Below are 7,879 nucleotides of genomic sequence, written 5' to 3' on the forward strand. Positions count from 1 at the left end.
AAAAGTCACTAAATCATGTGTCATCACTACCCATTGATGGTCATGAGTGCTCTTGAGGACTCTGTGTTCCTTTGCCATATATTGCCCCATGCTAATAACACACGGGCCATTCTATCCATCAAGGTTGAGAACTTACTCCTCCTTTTTCCTTGCTTCCATCCACTGTAAGAATAGGTTGCATGCGAATGTACAGATTGAATCTCCATTGGTTGCTGTGCTCTCTCGATTTACTTCAGTGTCAGATTAAGGACAAAAGCCAGTTAATAGAACTTGGCTTTCCAAAGATGTGATATGGGGGCAGATGTTTGGAGAACTGGCAGAGGCATAGTCTAGTACTGTTACCCCAGTTCTGCTTTTGCTGAACTGGAAGTATTCTAGGCCACATCTGTTTTGGAGAATGAGAAGGTCACACAGTGTCAGTCAATGGAATGCCAGCTGTGAGAAAAAGAATGTGTCATCCACCCCCTCAACTACCACCTACACAGGGGCAGACAGTGTAACCCATTCACAAGGCAGGTGAGGTCCTGTATAATTTGGATTGTTAGCTAAATGCTATCTATCAGGGGAGCTTCCTAACTGATCCTCCTACCCCGTTCCTGACTTACAGGTAAGCCAGAATCTTTATTTAAAACATGCATTAATTGGATCATGTCACATATCTGGTGAGAGCATTTCAAAAATTTTCCATGAATCTTTGATTAAGATCCTGGCGTATCTCATCTCCTGAAGAAATATCTCCTCTGATACCATCTCCTCTCAGTCACCTTGGCCCACGTGAACTCTGCTTTCAACCCACTGACCCAGCCCTGCCCTGCCTGACTCTCTTCTCCCCATCATGCTCTTTCTCCTACTCTTCAGATGAACTCTTCTTTCTCAGTCTCAAGAGCACCTCTCCAGAAAGGCTTTCCCCCAGGGCTGGAGAAATGGTTTAGTGGTTAAGAGCACTGACTGCTCAACTAGAGGACCTAGGTTCAGTTCCTAGCACCTACATGGCAGCTCCAAATCATTTGTAACTATGGTTCTAGGGAAGCTGGTACCCTTTTCTGGGTACCAGGCATGCACATGGTATGTAGACAAAACACTAATATACATAAAAGTGAAAAAAATCATGTTATAAAAAGGCTATTTAATCCTAGCTATTTAATCTGAATTTCTCACACCATTTTCTCCCCTACCTTTAATTTCACATGATTTCTGTTTTTTCCAGATGCTGAGAATGTCATGCTGACATATTTGTGTGTATGTATTTTGTCAGTGTTCCTTCCTGGGTTCTGACAAGAATGAGTACATGACACTAGAATCTTCTCCTTGGATTTCTGTGTTCATATATCTAGTTTCTGGATGGCACTGTCTCCAATCCTCCCCTCCCTTTCTGTCTTGGCCACTTGGCCATTGGTCAGTGTCCGTACTCTGTTTATTTTGTTACTTCGGGGAACTTTTCTTTCTCACAAAGTGGGTGACTGGGTTCACTATTCACTGCCTGTAGAAGATTATATTTTGGCTGTTGTATCTTCCAAATCCATCCAGAAATGTTCTGAAAAGCTGCTGCCAGACATTTTACCCCTTCATGCACATACTAAGGAAGCCCATGAATAGCCAAGGCTGAGCTTCAAAGAGACAATGAACAGCTCATGAAGGCTGCAATGCTCTGTGCCTGTAGCTGATCCTGGTGTTGTAGGAACTGTCCTGGGACTCAGAGACAGGCCTTCCTGTCATCCTAGGAAACTTAAACACAATGGGACAATCATCATCAGCCAAGATACCTGCAGTTCTGAGATGGCACAAGATGAAATAAGGTCAGTTTACAGCTATTTAGAATAGTCAAGATACATGTTGCTTCAGTCCCCCATCTCGGTTAAGGTAATTTCTGATGCTTTTATCCCAGAATAATATAATTTTTTTTTGTTTGTTTGCTTTTTGGATCAGGGCCTTGTGTATTGTAGTCTAGTCTCAAATTCGCTGTGTAGCTGAGGATGACTTTGAGCTTCTGGTCTTCCGGCCTCTACCTCCCAGGTACTGGGATGGTAGACCTGCACATCCACATCTTGTTTATGGGGTATATGAGATTAAACCCAGGACTTCATGTATGCTAAGTAAGCTCTTTCCAAATCTCATCCTCAGCCCATAGTTTGAGTTTTGCTTCCTATCCTGTCTTATAGTTTAAATTACGATACCCAGTCACAGAGCAGCCTTGCCTTGTACGGGAAAAAGTGCAAAAAACACTCAATCCTTTGAACGCTTTTCAACACAAGTCAATGCAAACTTAAATATCCAGATAACTCCCTTCTAACAGATTCCTATTGAGCTACTCCATGGATCCCCAGGGTTACATACTTACTCACTATAGTAGACAATCAATCCAAACTCTTAAAGGTTATCAGCCAGTGCTAGTGCACTTACCTAGCATACATGAGGTCATGAGTTCAATCCCCAGTCTGGATAAATAGGTAAATATTCAAAGAGAAAATAAAATCCATGAAGGACCAAACTCTGCTGCACATGTGGTTGGTCATCTTAGGTGGAAGGGTGTAGACAAGCTTCCTCCATCTTCTCATTTGAACTCAAGTGAATATTAGGAGAGGATCCCTGGTAAACTTGAATGGATAATGGATACGTGGGTGACCACCCATGTAGTTGACCAAGCCCTTGTCCCGCTAGGATCCATCTGGGTATAATATTTTTGCCTTTTGGTGACTAACTGTGAGGCATCATTATTCTTTGGAAAAACGGAAATAACTGCAGTTCCACACCTGACTGCTTCATGTTCCCCTTCCCAGGGTTGCCACAGTTTAACCAGTGGACTGTTTTTCCCCATATATATGGCTTGAGCTTACCCTTGCATGTCCAAGTTCACATCATGATTATTCCAATGCATTTTCCTTTAGCTCCAAGCTGCGTCTTTTGCCACAGTGCACTCGAATTCTTTTGTCAGCCAGCATGTGACCCAGAACTCTATAAATAGCCATGGGATGTGTTGCCCCCAGAGCTCAGAACTGATGCAAAGCTGTTTCCTGAATGGTGATAAGTAATTCAGGATACAATAGTCTTTCTTTTCCTTCTCCTTCAGAAGGCATAATCTGCAAAGTCCTAACTCGTGGATTCCTAAAGGTTTCATTCAAGTTCCAGGTTCTGGAATCTTCCTGGAGCTTATCCTCTGTTCCAGTGGTTCTCAGCCTGTGGGTTGCAACCCCTTTGAGGACTGAATGACCTTTTTACAGGAATTGCCTACAACCCTGTGAAAACAAAGATATCTACACTACAATTCATAACAGTAGCAAAATTACAGTTATGAAGTAGAAATGAAAACAATTTTATGGTTGGGGGTCACCACACCATGAGGAACTATATTACAGGGTCACAGCACTCAGAAGGTTGAGAACCATTGATCCAACCTTTGACGAATGTGGACTCATAGCTGTCTTATCAAGAATTCCTGCATAAAAGCCATATGTTGTTCGTCCTGCCTGATCAGCATGCTATTGGTGTAAGGGAACATCAGTACATGCAGTGTGATGTGCTGTGGGTTGAATGACCAACCCAGATAATTTCAGTGTGCAATATAACAAAGAAGAGTTCATATAACCCTGAGCTAAAACTATAAATAAATTTTGTTACACATCCCACACGAATGTGAATTATTTCTGATCCCCCTTTATCATCAGATTAAGCAAGAATGCATTCCTCAAGTCAATGGCTGCATGAACCTGAAACCTTGTCCATCTTCTTGGCAAAGGAAAAGCAAACAAACAAACAAAATAAACAAACAAAGACCTCATAGAAGTTGTACATAGGTTATTATTGGATTATTGAATTGAGATTATAAAACCACATATTTGGTCTCTGAGATCCATCTGAACACTTTGGGGGGCACATTGAGACATTAACAGAGACACAATAAGCGTGCTCCCTGTGTACCTAATCTTTCAGCCATCATTATTGTGGGACTAATATTTGCCATCTTCAGAATATGATATTTCTTTTCAATTTCACCTCTGGATGAATGAGGATAGAGCAATAAAGAGGTTTTTTTTTTTTTCTAGTCTGAAAGCTCTTAGTTCACAAGCTAAGATCCTAGTGTAGGTAACACACTGCTGATTTTACTATTCCTGTGTAGGTAACACACTGCTGATTTTACTATTACTTGGAAACTGGAAAGATGACCACAGGATGGGTCTCCAGATACAGTGAACAAGTTAGACTTTAATCAACATTGTTTGTTGTGTATCCACATGACCTTGAACTCCAACAAAAGTCCAAAAAGAACCCTCCGTGTTCAATGTCGTCACTCAAGTAAATGCTATACGTGAGTTTAACTGCACAGTTGGCATGGCCAGTACAAATGAAAATGTAAAGCGCTTTCTGTAGGGACTTTGTTTTAAGTATTTCAAGCCATTGACTATGGAGTCATAAATGTATAAAAAGCCCTGTTAAGAGTAGAGCCTAGTGCATTTCTTCTCTGAGCATCCTTGCCCATAGATTTATTTAGAGAAGCCTAGACCAGTCATCATGACATACATTTGCAGAGCATAAAGGCATGCCCAACCAGAGGCCTGCAGTCTTCCAACTATATGCTCATTTAAAGCATTATGAGATGGTTATGGGCAAATATTTTTGTAACTTAAGTTTACTGTTTTCAAGTGTGAACTTTATGGATGAGAACATTGTATTGCAATGTCAGATTAAAAATTCCTGCTATGTATTCATTTTTTCTAAAGACCAAGATATCACTTAAACTAATGGATTATGAGTCTCAGAATGGGCTCAGGTCAAGGACTGAATCAAGGAAATGCATGTTGATATTTTATACAGCATCTCTCAGCCTCACACAGTCCACTCTCTTTTGTCTGATTTTACATGTTAAGATGTACTCTCTATTGATAGCCACTTGTCATATCCTTAAGAATGTAACGTCTTGGCTAGACATTTCTGTAGCTCCTTGCAGGCCAAGCCCATTGGCAGCATCTCTAAGCTTTTTTGCTTGTCACTATTATAATTACAGCTTTCTGCTCTCTGGCAGGTAATGAGCACAATTTGACTCTTACTGGTGAGAGTAGAAGGATGCCATCCCCATGAATAGACAGGAAGAAGCCCAACTCTGATCTGTCTCCTATCATCAGGCTGAGCTACAGAGGAGAGGTAACACTGAAAGTCTTAGTGATATTGCAAGCCTGCCTTCCACACTCCTGATAGCTTTGCTGGCCCACCCATCTGCATCTCCCCTCATTAGATCTCTTGCCCTCACGGTTCCAGTTTCTTTATGTTCAGTTTCTTTATTCTATTTTTTCTTTCTTCTAGGGAAACTCATGCAACAATCTTTGTTCAGCATTGGTTATCATCTCCACTAGACTTCCTAGAGCAAGCTATCCGAATAGTAGCAGGCTTACCCTGTCCATGGCAGTCCTTAGCAGGGTGTTGAAGCACATGGGAAAATGTGCCCAAGTTACCAAACTCTTATATGCCTTATTTTTCAGCCCCTTCAGTGAAGTACTCTCAATATTCAATCTTGAGGATTCCTTATCTTCAGCTGGCATATGCTACTAAATTCTGGCCACTTCTCTGGTTGCTATGCTCCCCTTTATTATGACTAGAATGTCTCTTTTCTTGTTCTGTTGGAATTTAACCTCAGGTAAGAGGCTGGGACCCTAAGGAGAAAGTCAAGGCACTCATGCTGTGGGTGATTGCTGCAGGGATACTTTTCCAGCATTTCAGCAAGATGAAGTCTTAGCTCGTACGAGGGAAGGGTGGTCCACCTCAAGCGGTCTCTGAGAGCTTAGGAGATTCTGAACAATGATTATTGGAGTTTATTCAAGGTCCCATCCTTTAGTTCAGGGTAACAGGTGTTTACAGTCAATCTGCACTGAGCCTGGGTGTTTCTTAAGCTCTGTGACTTTAACCACTGGGTTCTCAGCCTGCAGCTTTGCATTGTTTGTTTTTGTGAAGAGGCTCTTGACTCTTCCTAAGTGATGAAGAGACCATTTGTCTCCTATACTCACCCTTTAATTGCGTGTTAGGAATCCTCATTTCTCAATCTCTCTTTGGGGTGTCACTATAGCTTAGTAATAACCCCACAGCCCTACTGTTTTATCTGCATCTAGCAAAAACATGAATTTAGCACTTATGGGAGTCTCTCCAATGGAGGTCTTCCCAGGTCAATGTCAGTGAAATATACAGCAGTTAAGCTCCCCCTCTTCAACTAGAACTGTAAATATTCTACATGCCTCAAGAAATATCCTCTTTTTTCCCCTTTTTTGAGACAGGATCTTACTATGTAGCCCTGGGTAGGCTGGAACTCACTATGTAGAGCCTCAAGCAGCTAGTGCAGGGCCATGTTCAGATACAAGCTCATGGCCTTCAACAACTCCAGGGGCTTCAACTGCAAAGATGAAACAGAATTTAGAAGCTTTATTGTTTGGGTTGAAGACCAGAAAATCAGATGAAAGAGAACTGAAGACAGAGGTAACCTGAGAAACATCCAGAGCAGTGACTGACCCAAGTTCTTCTAAAAGTAACTCAGATGTTAATTGTCCTTTCAAGATTCAGGGTCAGCAAGAAGCAACTGACTATCTTCTTGTTTTATCTGTTGGAGATAAATATGGAGATAGTGCTAAAAAAATAAAAGGAATTAGTACCTGATAACAGGAACTGAAAATGCAGATAAAAGTGGAGAGCCATTGGTCAACCTGGATGTAAATAATCCCGATTTTAAGGCTGGTGTAATGACTCTGGCTAACTTCCTTCAGATTCAGTGTCTTGATGATTACTTGGTAATGCTTAAGGAAATTCACATTTTGGTTCAGGAGAGTCTAACACAGGATACAGTTACTAAAGCTAATGGAACAAAGAGGGCTTGCCTGTTGCTTTTTCAGACAAACATTCTTGCTTTTGACACAGGAAATGCATTTCATGAAGCTGCTCAGATTCTGCAGTTCCTACATATAGAAGTGCTCAGAGAGCTACTGACAAAAATTAATGACATCGTAGTAGCAGGAGTTTGTTGGGCAATTGTTGTTGATCCAAAGACAGACCACAGACTGGGACAAGTTGGAAGGGAAGCATCCCAGGATTTCAGCTACTCACCTGTTTAGCATGATGGGAAGAGTGCACCAGCATGTGTTTGAAAGTCAATTGTCACATTTTTAAGGGAGAAATCCCAGGAGATTTACCATGTTTATTTTTTTTCCTTTAATAAAGTTTGGGAAAGCAGGAAGAAAGGAAAAGAAGAAAGAAAGAAGCTTGGCAGGGAAGCATTGCTGTAAACGATACTCAATCAGGGGTCATTGCATGGGATATCCCTAAAAGGAGGCCCTGAGAATTATTTCCAGCCCACAGAAGCAGTTTATCAGTCCGTCCACCTCCACATATTTAAACAGTGTGCACAACCCCATTTCAAAACAAGCAGAGTTAACATTCTTGACTCTCAGCCCAAATGTGGGTGCTCACTATGAGCTCATCCCTGCATTTGGAGGATGGTATTCGTGGGGCTTAGGGTACTGTAGACTCCCTGGATCAGACAAAGAAGCAGAGGGACATGTGCTGGCACCATTTATTAGGCCTCCAAGATGGAAGACATATGTGGAAGCATTCTGGATCTTGCCAGGATTGTCAAAGTGTGATGCTGATGTTAGGGAAACAGCTGGAGCTGAGCTCAGGTTCTGGCTCCAGTGCTCTCTGGACCACACACTCTCCAGCTTTTGCTCCCCACTTCAAGGGGAGAAAATATGACCAGGGGTGTTTGGCATTTACATAAATGGGCAATGAACATAAATGACTTAGCAAAAAGCATTTGTTTTATTTACATTTATTTTGCCAAAGGCCTATATACTACTGAGAATACTATAGGCATTTAATGAATGTTGTTTTCCTGAGTAGATGGTAGTCT

At 41.6% G+C, this 7,879-nt stretch overlaps 1 pseudogene; it reads left to right on the forward strand.

Moving 5' to 3' along the window:
- The first annotated feature begins 6,326 nt into the window (after nucleotides 1-6,326).
- On the forward strand, nucleotides 6,327-7,085 carry LOC128120169 (RNA transcription, translation and transport factor protein-like; annotated as a pseudogene).
- Nucleotides 7,086-7,879: the final 794 nt, after the last annotated feature.

The sequence above is a fragment of the Peromyscus californicus genome, unplaced genomic scaffold, assembly GCF_007827085.1.
Source record: "Peromyscus californicus insignis strain IS unplaced genomic scaffold, ASM782708v3 Scaffold_25__1_contigs__length_3188244, whole genome shotgun sequence".
In the NCBI taxonomy this organism is placed as follows: domain Eukaryota; kingdom Metazoa; phylum Chordata; class Mammalia; order Rodentia; family Cricetidae; genus Peromyscus; species Peromyscus californicus.